Raw genomic sequence first — 13,607 nt, forward strand, 5'->3', positions numbered from 1 at the left:
CAAGTTCCTCACCCCTTTCTTTTTCGAAATAGAATTGACCATTGGTGGCCTATTAGCTCTTTCATATAAACATCAAGATAAAGTGATCAAATTCCAGAAAATAAATCTATTGCATTGGGTATATAGATTGACTTGGGACTATGAGAATGGGTATATTAGTTCTACCCAGCCTGCACTTTCTGAAAATGTTGGAAGTTCTAATTAAATTAGTCACTGAATCTTAATAGTTGATGAATTTTACTGGTTTTTCAGTAGCTGGTTGCCAAAAGGGATTAACTTCTAAAGTAAATACCTAAGGGCATGGCCTCTGTCAGACGTCAAGTGCTGTGGCTAAAGTTTTAAAGAAATGTATTGATTTAATAATATTGATGTCTTTTTATATTGTTGTTAATTGCTGCTGTTGTTGGTATTTCTGTGGAAGACTATATATGCTGTAGATACTAGGGAGCCACATTTGGGCACTGAAGACCACCATGTTTTACCCAAGAGCAGGTGCTTGGGGTTACGTAGTGAGCTATTTAGCACTGGTTCATATACCTTTGGGTGATCTTGGGCCAGAGCTCTGCTGAGCTGGAGCCAGATGTTGCAATGCACATTTTAAGTGCTTGGTGTTGACTTTGAGTGATTCCAATTTGGTGGTTAGGATTACACTTTGTTGTATGTATTTCAAATTTATTTAGGCTTGATCTATAACCCAAGGTTACTATAATTTGAGTGGATGTCATCGACTTGATACATAGGCTGAAAAATCAGACAAAAATCTCTGCAAGTTTATATGGTCTGGCTTTGCTAGCTCAAAACCCATCCATAGAAGAAAATCAAATTGTGAGGTTTGATACTATTTCTTCAGACTTATAGACATCTTGCTGTTGGAAGAACAAAGGTTACCATACACTTGTCGCTTCTTTAGATTATAAATATTACCACTCTGTTTAAAAATCATCTTGGGACATGGTTTTCAGAAACAGTTTCTACCATGTGGCAAATACTGTGTTTGGCCATTTCATATCAATTATCTTATTTGTTCTTCACAGAAATCTTAAAAATTAGGTACTTATCTCCAATTATGGATGAAGAAACTGAAGCTTAGAAAAGTTGCCTAAGTACTCTAGCTAGAAGCAACAAAATCGAGTTTCAAACACAGTTCTATTAAATTCAGGTCTGTGTTATTTTATATAATTCCATTGACTAGGAACTGGATGATAAACAACAACAACAACAACAACAACAACAACAAAAAAAAAACACCAAAAAAACCCCCAAAAAACAAAACAAGAAAACCCCACAAAAATCGGAGAATGTCAAGTGCTGATTCTAACTCCTAAAATGTAAGAGACCTTTCTTTAGCCAGACCATGATTGATTGTTCAACACAATCTCTAGTATTCTGCTACTTTGGTTACTTAATTTGCTGGGAAGCCTAAATGATATGCTAATAAAGGTAACAATATTACAGAATTGGACAATTCTAATGTTAGTTGCATTTGTAGGTGATCTCATTACTCGAAACATTACAGATTTAGCTGCCTGTTTTGGAGGCATTACAAAACTAACTTTTAGCACTCTTGTCCTCTAGGCACAGTTCATAAACTCTAAATATATAGACAGATTAGCCATGCCTAGGGTTGATTCTTGCAAACAGGACGTTTCCTTTAGGTTTTTCACTTTGGACTTTATTTGTCCTTGGAAACTGAAGTAAATAGATTATGGAAAATGAGATATTTCAAGATGGAATAATCCTAATTTCTGTATTAAATTTTAAATTTTAAAATAAAGACTATGGCACAAAGAGATTTAAAAAATGTGTTTTTTCAACTTCTAATAGTAGAAGAGTACAATTAAGACTAGTGCTCTTTTGAAGATTCATTAACACTAAAGTGAAAAAACAAACAAACAAACAAACAAAAGAAAGATTGGAAAGGAAGGTATCAATTCATGAGGCTTAAAAAACAAACTTCCTTCACAGATAGAAAGTTATGTATGGTTGCCTATAAAGAATGGCACCAAAGGAACAAAGGAAGATAAAATAAATCCATGTTGACATCTGCATCCAGCTACACAGGCTAAGGGACCAGGGTCACTTTGATGCATATCATGGTCAAATTTTGCAATTTCATTTTCACTTGGTAACCATAAACTGATAAACAAAATGTCAAGTCCCCATCTAAGAAATCTGCTTTACATTCAAAAACATGCTGTGCTGGGTCTCAGTGACAGCTGTGCTGGTCTCTACTCTGTGACTTGCTGTGTGACATGGACAAGCCTGTGCCTTGGTTTTCTCGGTGTCTAGTTTTGTATTAGGTATAAGTATTGTTTTTATATTAAGTTTAGTGCTGTCTATTGTTTAACGAAATTGCCTTACATTCCATAACAAGTTCATTCGTATGCTCTCTAAGAGTTTCTCCAACTCCAAAGACGCTGTATCAGATTGGGCGCTAGGGTACAAGGAATAAGAAATGAATAATCCTGGCTCCTAGTTGCAAATTGGAAAATGATAAAACTTTTTGTTTAAGTGAACTTAACCTGATGGTATGGATCTCACAAAAAACACTAGAAAGAGTAATAATTGGTTGTCTCTTTTCCCTGAAACAACGGGCAGCTTTTAATAGACTATAGAGCTTTGGATACAAATACCAAATACTAAATGTCATGGTTCTGCTTCTGCCACATACATATCCTATCCAACCATTTAATGTCTCTTTAGTTAATTCCTATCTGTAAACTGAAAGGATTATATTATACGATTTAAGTTCAATACCTGAAAAAAATATAAAAATTACGTCAGTTATTTTGTATGAATTGCAGATAAAAGTTGGGCAGAACATTAAGGTTAGCTGATAAGATGGGGGAAAGATTTAACTACATTAAGAAAACCAAGAACTGCTTAACATTATAATTAAAACAAGTCGTCAGATAATTTCACATATGCTTAGGCACCACTCTTCAAGTTCTCTTCAAGCTGTGAAAATACATCTTTAATTCTTAAGGTATAATAGATATCTATAAAATCAATTTGTTCAAGAGCCTTTCAATTTTATAACTTAGATTTGCTGGGACATTTTGAATACATATGTATGTATAGTTCAATATATGTATAGTTCGCATGGAAATTGTTTAAAATCCTATGGTGGACACTTGTCAGCCTGACATAGTTTATCTGTATCTCTGCTTGGAAACTGAGGTATGGATTCTTGACTCCTAGAGGCCTCTGCATGGGTAATTGGTTTTAACAGTGCATGAAGAACACATGGTTTGAGTATAGAGTAGGCCGAATTTGACCCCAGGAAGACAGACATAATGTTAATTTTTAAAAAATAAGAGCACTTGAAGAAAGCCAGAAATAAATTCAGAGTTACTATAAACAAGGCAGAGAGCAGCTTACTCATCACAGGGAAAAATCAGGCTCATTGAAGAAGGTAATTATTACCTCTGACATCCAGAACTGTGTGCTGCTTTCAATTAAGGTTCTTAACGAGGCATTTCATTGGGTCTTTAAATGAGGGACTTCAGGAGGCAGCCTTTCTTCCCAAGTCAACGTAAATGGGAGTTCTATGTTCAAGAGTTTTACTGGAGGAGAATATTTCAGAAAAGAAGAGTTCAGCAATATCAAATGCACAAACATGCACACAATTTTAGAACAGATTGCTGGTATGCTGCATAGCCATGCCAGCCATGTGCTTATAAGTAGAAAATGGAAACTTTGCCACATGCTGCTACGATAATGGTATTCCTGTTAGATACCAAGATTACTGTCTTTGTTCCTTTTCTGTTAATGTAATGAATGAGCTTGACGAAGCAGCTTTAAAAGAAAATTGTAAACATTTACATTTTCCCCGTTTTTATTAGTTTCTGTTTATTTCACTTCTCTTGCTCTTTCTTTTTTCCCCACTTCTTGTACTGTATTGCTTACAGCAATCAGTCTGGACTTCATTTTATTTGAGATCTTAATATACTCTTATCGTCCCATAAGATAAGAATTTGTCTTGATCATCATAAAAAACAAAAAAAAAACCAACAAAATACCCAAGCAATCTCTTTATACCTGTCTTTAAACAGTCCCTTTATCAAAAAGTCTATATTGAGCACCAATATCAACTTCTTATGATATTCATATTCATAAATGTGTTATGTTTAAGAAAAATAAATTGTTTTCCAGTTATTTTTAATTGTTTTTCAGTTATTTCACTTATTTAAAAAAAGATATATTTTATGACTCTGCTCTTCAAAATTTAAAAATACCTCACCAAATGTGTGGGGACAGAGCCAGGAGTGTCCAGAAAGCCTGGCTGTGTCCAGGATATTGCATTCACCTCCAGGCTCCTCGCACAGGGACCCTTGTGGAAGATGCTTGACGCGTAGATTGTGAGGCGAGATCCTGTAGGGGTGGAGTGTGGGGACAGAGCCAGGAGTGCAGTTTTCAGGCTCTCGGCCTCATGGGGAAAGGTGCTGGCTCAGGTAGTAAATGGCCATCAACTGTGATTGGATGGCCATCAGCTGTGGCTAGTTGGCCGTCAGCTGTAACCAGTGAGCCATTGGCCACTAATATAACTGCTGTGGCTATGCTAGCAGAAAATGGGGGCTAGCAAGAAGATGGAGGCTGATCCAGTAAGCGTGGATTGCAGTTAGCATGGCGGATTGCAGCTAGCAAGTGGGGTTGGTTGGTTGGCAGAAAAGCCGATGGGAGGTTGCAGATCGTGAGGCTCCTGCTTCCTGTGTCTCCAACCCAGCCGCCAGTGACACTGGCATACTATGGTAGTATGACTCCCCTATCTGTGGCTCCGTGGGTATTCCTTTTTGGCCTCACCATGTCTTGCTTTCTTATGTGGGGAGCAGGACCAGAGACCCTGCCTGAGTCCCTGCATGACAAAATGATACTGCTATTATAAGAAACGAAATTGGGGTGTTGGTCAAATCTAAAGTTTGCATTCTTCTCTTTTTCTAAGTACGTATATAGATAAATTCAGAAAAACCTGTAACCATTAATCTGATTTCCCTAAGGATTTTTACCTGGTCCATCGAAGAATGAGTGACAATATAGCAATTTTGTAACCTCATTTTCTCTATCAGAAAAGCAGCAATGTCTACCAAGCACGCAGGAGATGCATAGTCCAAGATGAAAATCTATGGTCTGTACCTCTATGGAGGGAAAAAGTCTAAATTTTTCTAAACTTTAGCACATGGGAGCATTTGAGTGTGACCTATAATATTACTACCTGGTTAAAATATATTTCTAGTTAAATTACAAAGTCCTATTGTTACTCACATGCACCTACCTCACCATAGGATTGTTTAAATTGGTTCCTGTCCTTGGTAAGTAAGTGTTCAAAATGTTCTCGAAAGTCAAATATTCTGTGACATGAACTGCTATGTCAGTGTTTGGTGCTGACCCAGCCTGGGTCAGTTTCTGCCATGATGTCATTCTTAAAATATATGGTTAGTCTGTTTTTAAAATAAATCATTTTTTGATGATTATCTTTCCAATCTTGACAAATGTTGCAGTCTTTATTGTTGTGTTTTTCTTTCTGCATTATTTATAGATTAAAGAAGAGATGACCTATCATTGGCCATTTCAATTCATCCTGCTATACATTTCACATCAATTAAGACTGTAATTCAGGATATAAAATTTATATTAAATATTAAAATTATCATGGAGAAAGGTATGAGGAAAATATTCAGAATCTTTTAAAAATACAAAAGAAACAAACTATGCCCAATATTTCTGTTATTTGATTTTTAATTAAGTGTTTAATTCTATTTACATACAATCCATTAATTTAAAGGGATTCATTATGTTAATCACTGGTCACGTCTTTAGTTCTCTATTTTGTGTGGGCACCTAGAGACCACAACATTAGATAAAGCATGCCTCAGACAGGTATCTTCAAGAATACCTGTCAATGCATATGCACATATTCAAATGCATATTAGTAATCATTTTATTAAATTACAATATTCAGACAGTGAGAGATTTTACTGGCCTCTTCCATTCTCTCCACAGTTATCATATCCTTAATTTAAATCATATCCTCATCTAAATCATATACCTTAATGCCTTTACAAGTCACTCTTCTTACCTGCGAGTTGAAAGGGTTGTAAGCATCCTTATCATAATTTGTTATTGAGAAGATTCCTTTGACAGTGCCCATTTATAGTCATGGTTATAGTTCTAAAAGCTAATAGCTCAGGAGGCTATAAACATATTCTAATAGTAATTTAGAGATGAGAATATGGGAATTCTAAAGAGGGTAAGATCAATTCAGAATGAATATCCCATTTTATCAATAGTTTAAGTGAAAGAAGAAAAGCATGATTTGAATTTCGTGATCCTTCATCTTCTGATGTGCTGCAATAAAATACTTCTGCAACTATGACAAAGTATCTAAATTATTTAATGCAGCCTAATGTGCTCTTTCAATACAGACAGTCCTGTAGTTATCATACATGCGAGAGAAAGCTCATTGTTAATATTTTTGAAATTTGCACTTGTTAACTATTTCTCAGGATATTTTGGCAGCTACATTTTCAGAGTTTTTCTAAGAAAGCTTCGGCAATAGTTTTTGAGATCTTTTAAAGCTTTCATTTTACTTTTTTGTCATTGCGCAGGCAATGCTGGTGACTACTTATGTGGAGTTTGACACAATTCAAAGCAAACTCCCCAAGATGTCTCCCAAATCACCTTCACATATAACTGTGCTTACGCTGGGCCAGTGCCATACACACCCCTTGTCTCTCAGCACAGGAAGCTGCCCCTAATGCTTCACTTTTTGCATCTCATCTTTTTCAGTCCTTTCAGGAACCCATCTACAATGGCATTTCAACCATCAATGGAACCCCTTCTCTCTCTAAACATATTCAGCTTCCATGATCCTGAAAACCAAATATAACCCCATTACTGAATATAGCTACTGCTCACTACCATCATGGCCACCATAATTGTCCTTCTTTCTTTTGTTGCCAAATTAACAAATGTTCCATAGCTCACTGGTTTATTGATTCATTCATGCTGAGAAAAACTACTTTATTAAAGATGTTTATTGGACATCTGATACTGTGCTAAGGGGATGGAGAAAAACCTGTGCATGTCGCTGTTCCTGCCACCAAAACAGGCTTAGTACAGTACTTAGCACATAGTAAATCTAAACAACGTGTTCTTTTATCGCTCCCCCTCCACCCCTTTTCTCTTTTCTCTCTACATTCACAAAGTCTCTTCCCTGTTTATTTAAATGTATTTTACTGGAGCCAAAGCAATACAAAATATGGCCAGATTTTTAAAAAATAATCATACTATGTTAATAAAACTGTTCATTTTTTATCATTCTCTCCAGAAGTTACTTACATGTACGCATATTCTCATGTTGCAGTTTTATGTTGAAATCATTTTCACCTTATACTCATGCACGTTAACTTTTGCTTTATCATTTCTAAAAACTCAAACAGAGAATAATTTAAAACATAGGGTAAAAATTCAATGAAATTCCATTACCCTGAGATATCATTTCAATATTTTAGAGATCATGATTTGGTATTTATCTCTATGTATCTACACAGATAATTTCATGAGTTAAATATTGTATAAAATGTTCAAATATTTAAAAATCATATCTGTAGTATTTGAAGCCATTGTAAATATAAACATTTCAAAGAAGCAAACCTATATTGAATTAAGTCAGATTTCCTCCCATTGAGTTGCCACCTCAGTTTGATGTAGCTCCTTCTACGTCTTTTTCACCACAAATATGCATGTGAGCAAATACCTAAATATAGAATTGTAACATTACTGGGGTCATACTAATGTGTTTTTCTGTAACTCACATAATATAACATAATATCTTGAACATAGCAACACATCAGTGCATCTATGTTTATTTTCAATTTTTAGCTAAATAATACATACAGATATTTTTAAAGCATCTATTACCATGATGTTTGAAAATACAAACAGCATTTGACGGCCCCATTCCACGCTAAACTACTACTCAGAAATCCGTTGTATATTTCGTCTGCATTAAATATTATTGTTCAGAGTAATGCTTCTATACTCTTTCAGACTTCCTTGGACAATAGACATCGTCTACTGAGCTTCCCAATACCCATTGCTTATCTGCTATATTGCAATCACAATTTTTGTGTTAATTCATTAGTCTTTATTAACAGTATTATGACTATGTGTATATTGTTTCTAGTTAAGTAATGTAGAGTACGACTATTACATTTCCTTTTTTATACTGCCCTGGCAGTTAGTAATTGCCTTATGTTATTTTGTATTGTTTTCTTACTTTCTCTGAATATTTATTATTAAGTTATCTTTAGATTCTCTGACAGCTATCACATAGCCCTCGATAGGGTGAAGTTTTCATTTGAAATAGCTACCTGTTAGCTTTCAAGATCTTTTTGCCCTGGTGGCCTAAATAAAATTTAAGGATGTGTTTTAGTTGAGTTGTTTTTCATTCATTGAGTGAATGTTTTATGGACACTTCAATCTGGTAATATGCAAAGTTTGACAATTAAGTTCACGAACTAGTTGCAACGCTGCTGCTGACCTGATATCAGAGGGATTATGCATTATGAATTTGTACCAACTAGACAAACATTAAGCAAGTTCACTATTTGGAAGTGCTGCAAAGGCTGCATGAAAAAGTTAGACGACCTGAACTTTTCGCCAACAATTCATGGCTCTTGCATCACAACAATGCACCATCTCACAGGGCACTGTCTGTGAGGGAGTTTTTAGCCAGTAAACAAATAACTGTATTGGAACACCCTCCCTACCCACCTAATCTGGCCCCCAGTGACTTCTTTCTTTACCCGGAGATAAAGGAAATATGGAAAGGAAGACATTTTGATGACATTCAGGACATCAAGGATAGTATGAAGACAGCGCTGATGGCCATTCCAGAAAAAGAGTTCCAACATTGCTTTGAAAGGTGGACTAGGCTCTGGCATTGGTGCACAGCTTCCCAAGGGGAGCACTTTGAAAGTGACCATTGTGATATTGAGCAATGAGGTATGTAGCACTTTTTCTAGGATGAGTTCATGAACTTAATTGTCTAATCTTGTATGTTTTGTTATTTTTAGTTCTGAGAAATTTATTTGAATTATTCTTTGAAGAATTTCTTCCTTCTGATTTTTGTTGTTTTCTCTGTCTGTAACTTCTAAATCAATTCTTTCTTATATATTTTTTCCATTTTCATGTATATTTGTTCTAACTTCTAAGAGAGTTCTTCAATTTTATCTTCCAGTCTTTAAATTGAATTTTTAACTTTTCTTGTACTAATGAGTAATTTCTAAGAGCTATGATTTTATTATTTTTCTTATTTAGTAGTATCCTTCTTTGTCTCATAAATCTTCTTTCACTTTTTAACTTTTTTTCTAGGTTATCAATTCCAGAGCTTTTTATGTTTGTTAGTTTGGTTTCTTCTTATTTATGTGTGTGTGTAGGGGGGTGCAAGGGGGATTGATCTATTTTTTCCCTTTCTTAATGGTCTTATTTTCTCAGTCCTTTTCTTTATCTCCTTTAATCTTTTATGTTGAAATCTTTAAAAATATTTTATAAATCTAACTCTGTTCATATTCAAACATTATGCAGTGATATGTTAACAGGAAATTCTGGGTGGGTGAATAGGTAGATTTGGTGACTGTGTGGAAACTCAGCCTTTTGGTTGAGGACTTCCAAATACCAGTCTATAAGATTTGTTCTTTTGGACTGGGAAATTTTCCCAGAAAGAACCCTCCAATCTCTTGCCTGTGAGACCAGGGTAATGATAGTGTAGAGAAGAGAATATAATTTTAACTTGGTTGTCAGGACTCTGAGTACCTGGCAAGGGGAAGGGAGGGGGTGATTTATAGTTTAATATTTATTTTCACTCCCTCTCTCCCTTCTTTATGCTTCACTCTTATGCTCAACTGTATCTGCTGTCTGTGAGCTCAGAGCTTCTTTGGTTCAAAATATTTCCATAGTAAACCTAAGTTCTCCTTTAGGATGGCAACGTTGTAGTTACCTGGCTGAATTGATGGAAAAGACTACCTGGGTTGTAGTTTCTGTTTGTACAGACTTAATATCAATCTCCCTTTTCTTATCTCTGTCCTATATTTTTTTTGCCTTCATATGTACCAGCTGCCTCCAATTTTTGAGATATTCTGGATTTGTTTGCTAAAAATTAACTTGCTTCCTATTGAAGCCCTTAATATAATGAAGGGTGATAATTAAGTTTGCTATCACATAACTATCAGCTTTTCATCTTTCTGAGTATTCTTGAGATTATGCATCTGCTATCATTTTGATGACATTCTCCAATACTTGTGTGTGTGTGTGTGTGGGGGGGTATTTACCTATTTCATTATTTTATCATCATTTTAATAAAATTTTGTAAGAGAGCAAAGATAAATATCTCTGTTCAACTTGCCATGAATAATCAAATGTCTTCATTCCATTTTTTTTTTTAAGGTTAATACTGGCTTGTTTCTCCTCAAATCATTGCTTATTTACTATGTCAATCCTTGGTCTTTCATCAGTAGTTGATATAATTTACTATTTACCTTTGAGCTGTATGATTCAGTTCTAGGTTTTCCTCCTTGTCTATTTGTTCTTGATGTCTTTTGTAGATTTCTCTTTAACTTCTGTAGAGTTTCCAAAGGCCCTCTATGGAAGGAACTTCCTTCTTACTTCTCACTTTATTTTCTCACTTCTGAGGATTAAATTAGATAGTATGTACCAGTCACTTATTGCACCGTATAGCTTAAAATGTAAGCTCAATAAGCAACCTTGGGACTTACCTCAAATAATCTTTTATTTATCCTTATTATGATGTTTACCAAATTGGATTGCAATTTCTTTGACGTCAGGATTTATGTTTAATATGCCTTTATATGTTCAACATCCAGAACCATGACTAACATGTTTGTATGTAAAAATATGCTAGTTTTTAATGAGTATTTGTGGGGGAAAGAAAAGACAATCAGAAGAGCCAAAGGAAAAATTGTCATTGACAAAATTTATAACTTAACCATGCAACGTGTAAAAATAATCATGATGTCTCTTTGTTTTGATAATGAATGAAAGTGATGAGAAAACAAAAACTTACATTTTGAGGTATCTGTTTCAGATATGGGAGAAAATATCATCAGAGTTTTTATAATGATTTATAGAGAAAAATTTGTTTCATTCCGATCCAAGACTTCTACACATCCTTAGCCTCACTGTCGCAATTGGTTTTACACTTCTAGATTGTGTAGCACTATATATGACACAAACGTCAAAAAAATCCACCACCAATAAAAAAACTTACAATACAACTAAAGCCTACCAGAAATAATACATCTGCCCTTATTTGAGCAACATGGCTGGACCTCTGGACACCTCAGACGAGGCATTGGATGTGGTTTCCTCCAGGGAAGGAGCATAACTTTGGGTGAGGCAGCTCCCCTTTGGTTCAGGTACATTCCCAGAGGGGGTACACACACATCTTGGCACTTGCATTTCAGGGGTTATCAGTGGCGTGGCGTAGCACACACTTCAAACACTCATGTGTCTATCTGGGGACAAGCAGATCTTGGTAGAGATCTTTTTGTCCTGGGGATCATCCTCATCTGATGAAATTTCCTTTGTATCCCAGCAAAGTAGTGTTTTCATAAGTCAAATGCATGCAAAAAGGTAATGATATAAATAAAGATTATAATTTTAAAATTGCAGTGAAATGCTGACAAAAGAAGATATCACAAGATAATATCTCCCCAACTTAGCAACATAAGGCAAACAAAGACACATTTCACATACCCTCTATATCTGCTTAAAACATTTGAGCGTTATTGTTCTGAATGTGCTTGCATTCTTTAGCTATTCTTTTTGAGGTATTCCTCGAGAGCAAAATGTTTCTTAGGTACTAAACACTTAATAACCTAATAAAGACATCATTCAGTATGCTTCTTTCCTTCTTTGTGGAAATGGCCTGGATATCTCTGTCCAACTTTTGGAAGAAAACTTCTGGGAGATAATAGTTCATAATATTTATTAAATAAAGCAAATTAATTCTGTGAAAGGAGATATTTACAAAAATCTTTAAAATTCCTGCAAGGTGAGTTTATTTCTAGGACCAGATCATACTCACTCATCTCTCTTTATAACCAACTTGCTACAACCATGGTGATGGCTTTCTCTGGATGACACGGTGGGAACTTCCTCAATGATTCTAGAACCATTGTGTAGAAAATGTTTGGCAGCCTCGAGGGGCAGTGTTACTGACCCTGGCCATTTCATTTAACAACTTTTCAATTAAAATCATCCTTCATATATATTATGCCTAGGGTGTTATTTTTCTTAGCCATATCAAGACACTGGGGGATTAGGATAGATAGGTCCTGAAGAGTCTTGTTTTTTAATGATTTATTTCTGAAAAGAAGTCCTAGACTAAACTAACCCCTGCTCTTTCAACCAGATTCCTCAAAAATGTAAGAAACATTTTTTTACTTTTGCTTTTTTCTCCACATGACCACTTATGCAACATTCACAGGCACTGAAGAAACATCAGTGAGAAATGGCTATGACCAACAAAAGAGAGATATTTACACTAATTTCATAATTATTAATTTGTCACATGTTTTAGGTTGATAAGGGAACTATGGGTCTAAAGGTAGGCAGTATATTTTGTCACCTGTTTGTCCACTGCCGTATTCTATAATTTTGGAGTTGGATCAGTCACAACAGGTTGCCAGAGTTAGCATTCAACACTGATGAGTACATTTATGTGGAATATTTAGCAGAAGACCACATATATCTAAGGAAGGGGCTCAGAGCGCTCTCTCCTGAGGAATTCAACTTCATATCAGCAGAAGAAAGTGAACATAAGAAAAATGTCATGTGTGTGGAGAGCATTAGGAAAGGTCATATATTTCAAAAAAGAATATTGTTTACAAGGAGTGTTAATAGGTTTCAGGGGAAATGTTAATTTTTTTTTTCCTGGATGAAATAGCTACTGTAAGTTTTTAATGGTTAATCATTCATTCTTGAATTTTTATATTAAGTATTTTATATTACTTTATTGACTTAACTTTTATGCTCTTCTTCATTTTGACAGTAAAGAATGACCAGGCAATACTCTCTGAAAATTGGAGACCATTTGCAGCTGCTCTCTGTTGAGGAAAGTGAATAATAGGGTGCCCTCAAGGAATTTCAAAGGTATCACTCAACAGAAACTTTTGTGTCTGAAGAAAACTAGATCATTTTATCATGGTAGGCATACTGATATGTTTGCTTTAATAAAATGCCATATTTCTGCCTTTAATCTCTTGTCAACCAGCTATTAAAAAGCCCCAAAGTGCATGCGTGCAGCACATGTAAACACTTGTGGTTTTGAGGTTACCATAGAACATACTAATAAAGAATGTAATTTGTGTTTTGTGCACAGACTGTAATAATTTATTGAGTGGTAGAAAGAAGCTAAAAAAGGATTTGCTCTAACTTTAGCCAGCAAATCAATTTAATTTTAAGGCTCTATGCAGAGGTACAAGTATACACATGTTCATACAATGAAATCATGTTTTAAAAACGTCAGAAAGCCTTCATAATAAATGTGGGGCAAAATGTAAATTAACTTCACATACATAGAACAT

This window comes from Rhinolophus hipposideros, assembly GCF_964194185.1.
Source record: "Rhinolophus hipposideros genome assembly, chromosome: 8".
In the NCBI taxonomy this organism is placed as follows: Eukaryota; Metazoa; Chordata; class Mammalia; order Chiroptera; family Rhinolophidae; genus Rhinolophus; species Rhinolophus hipposideros.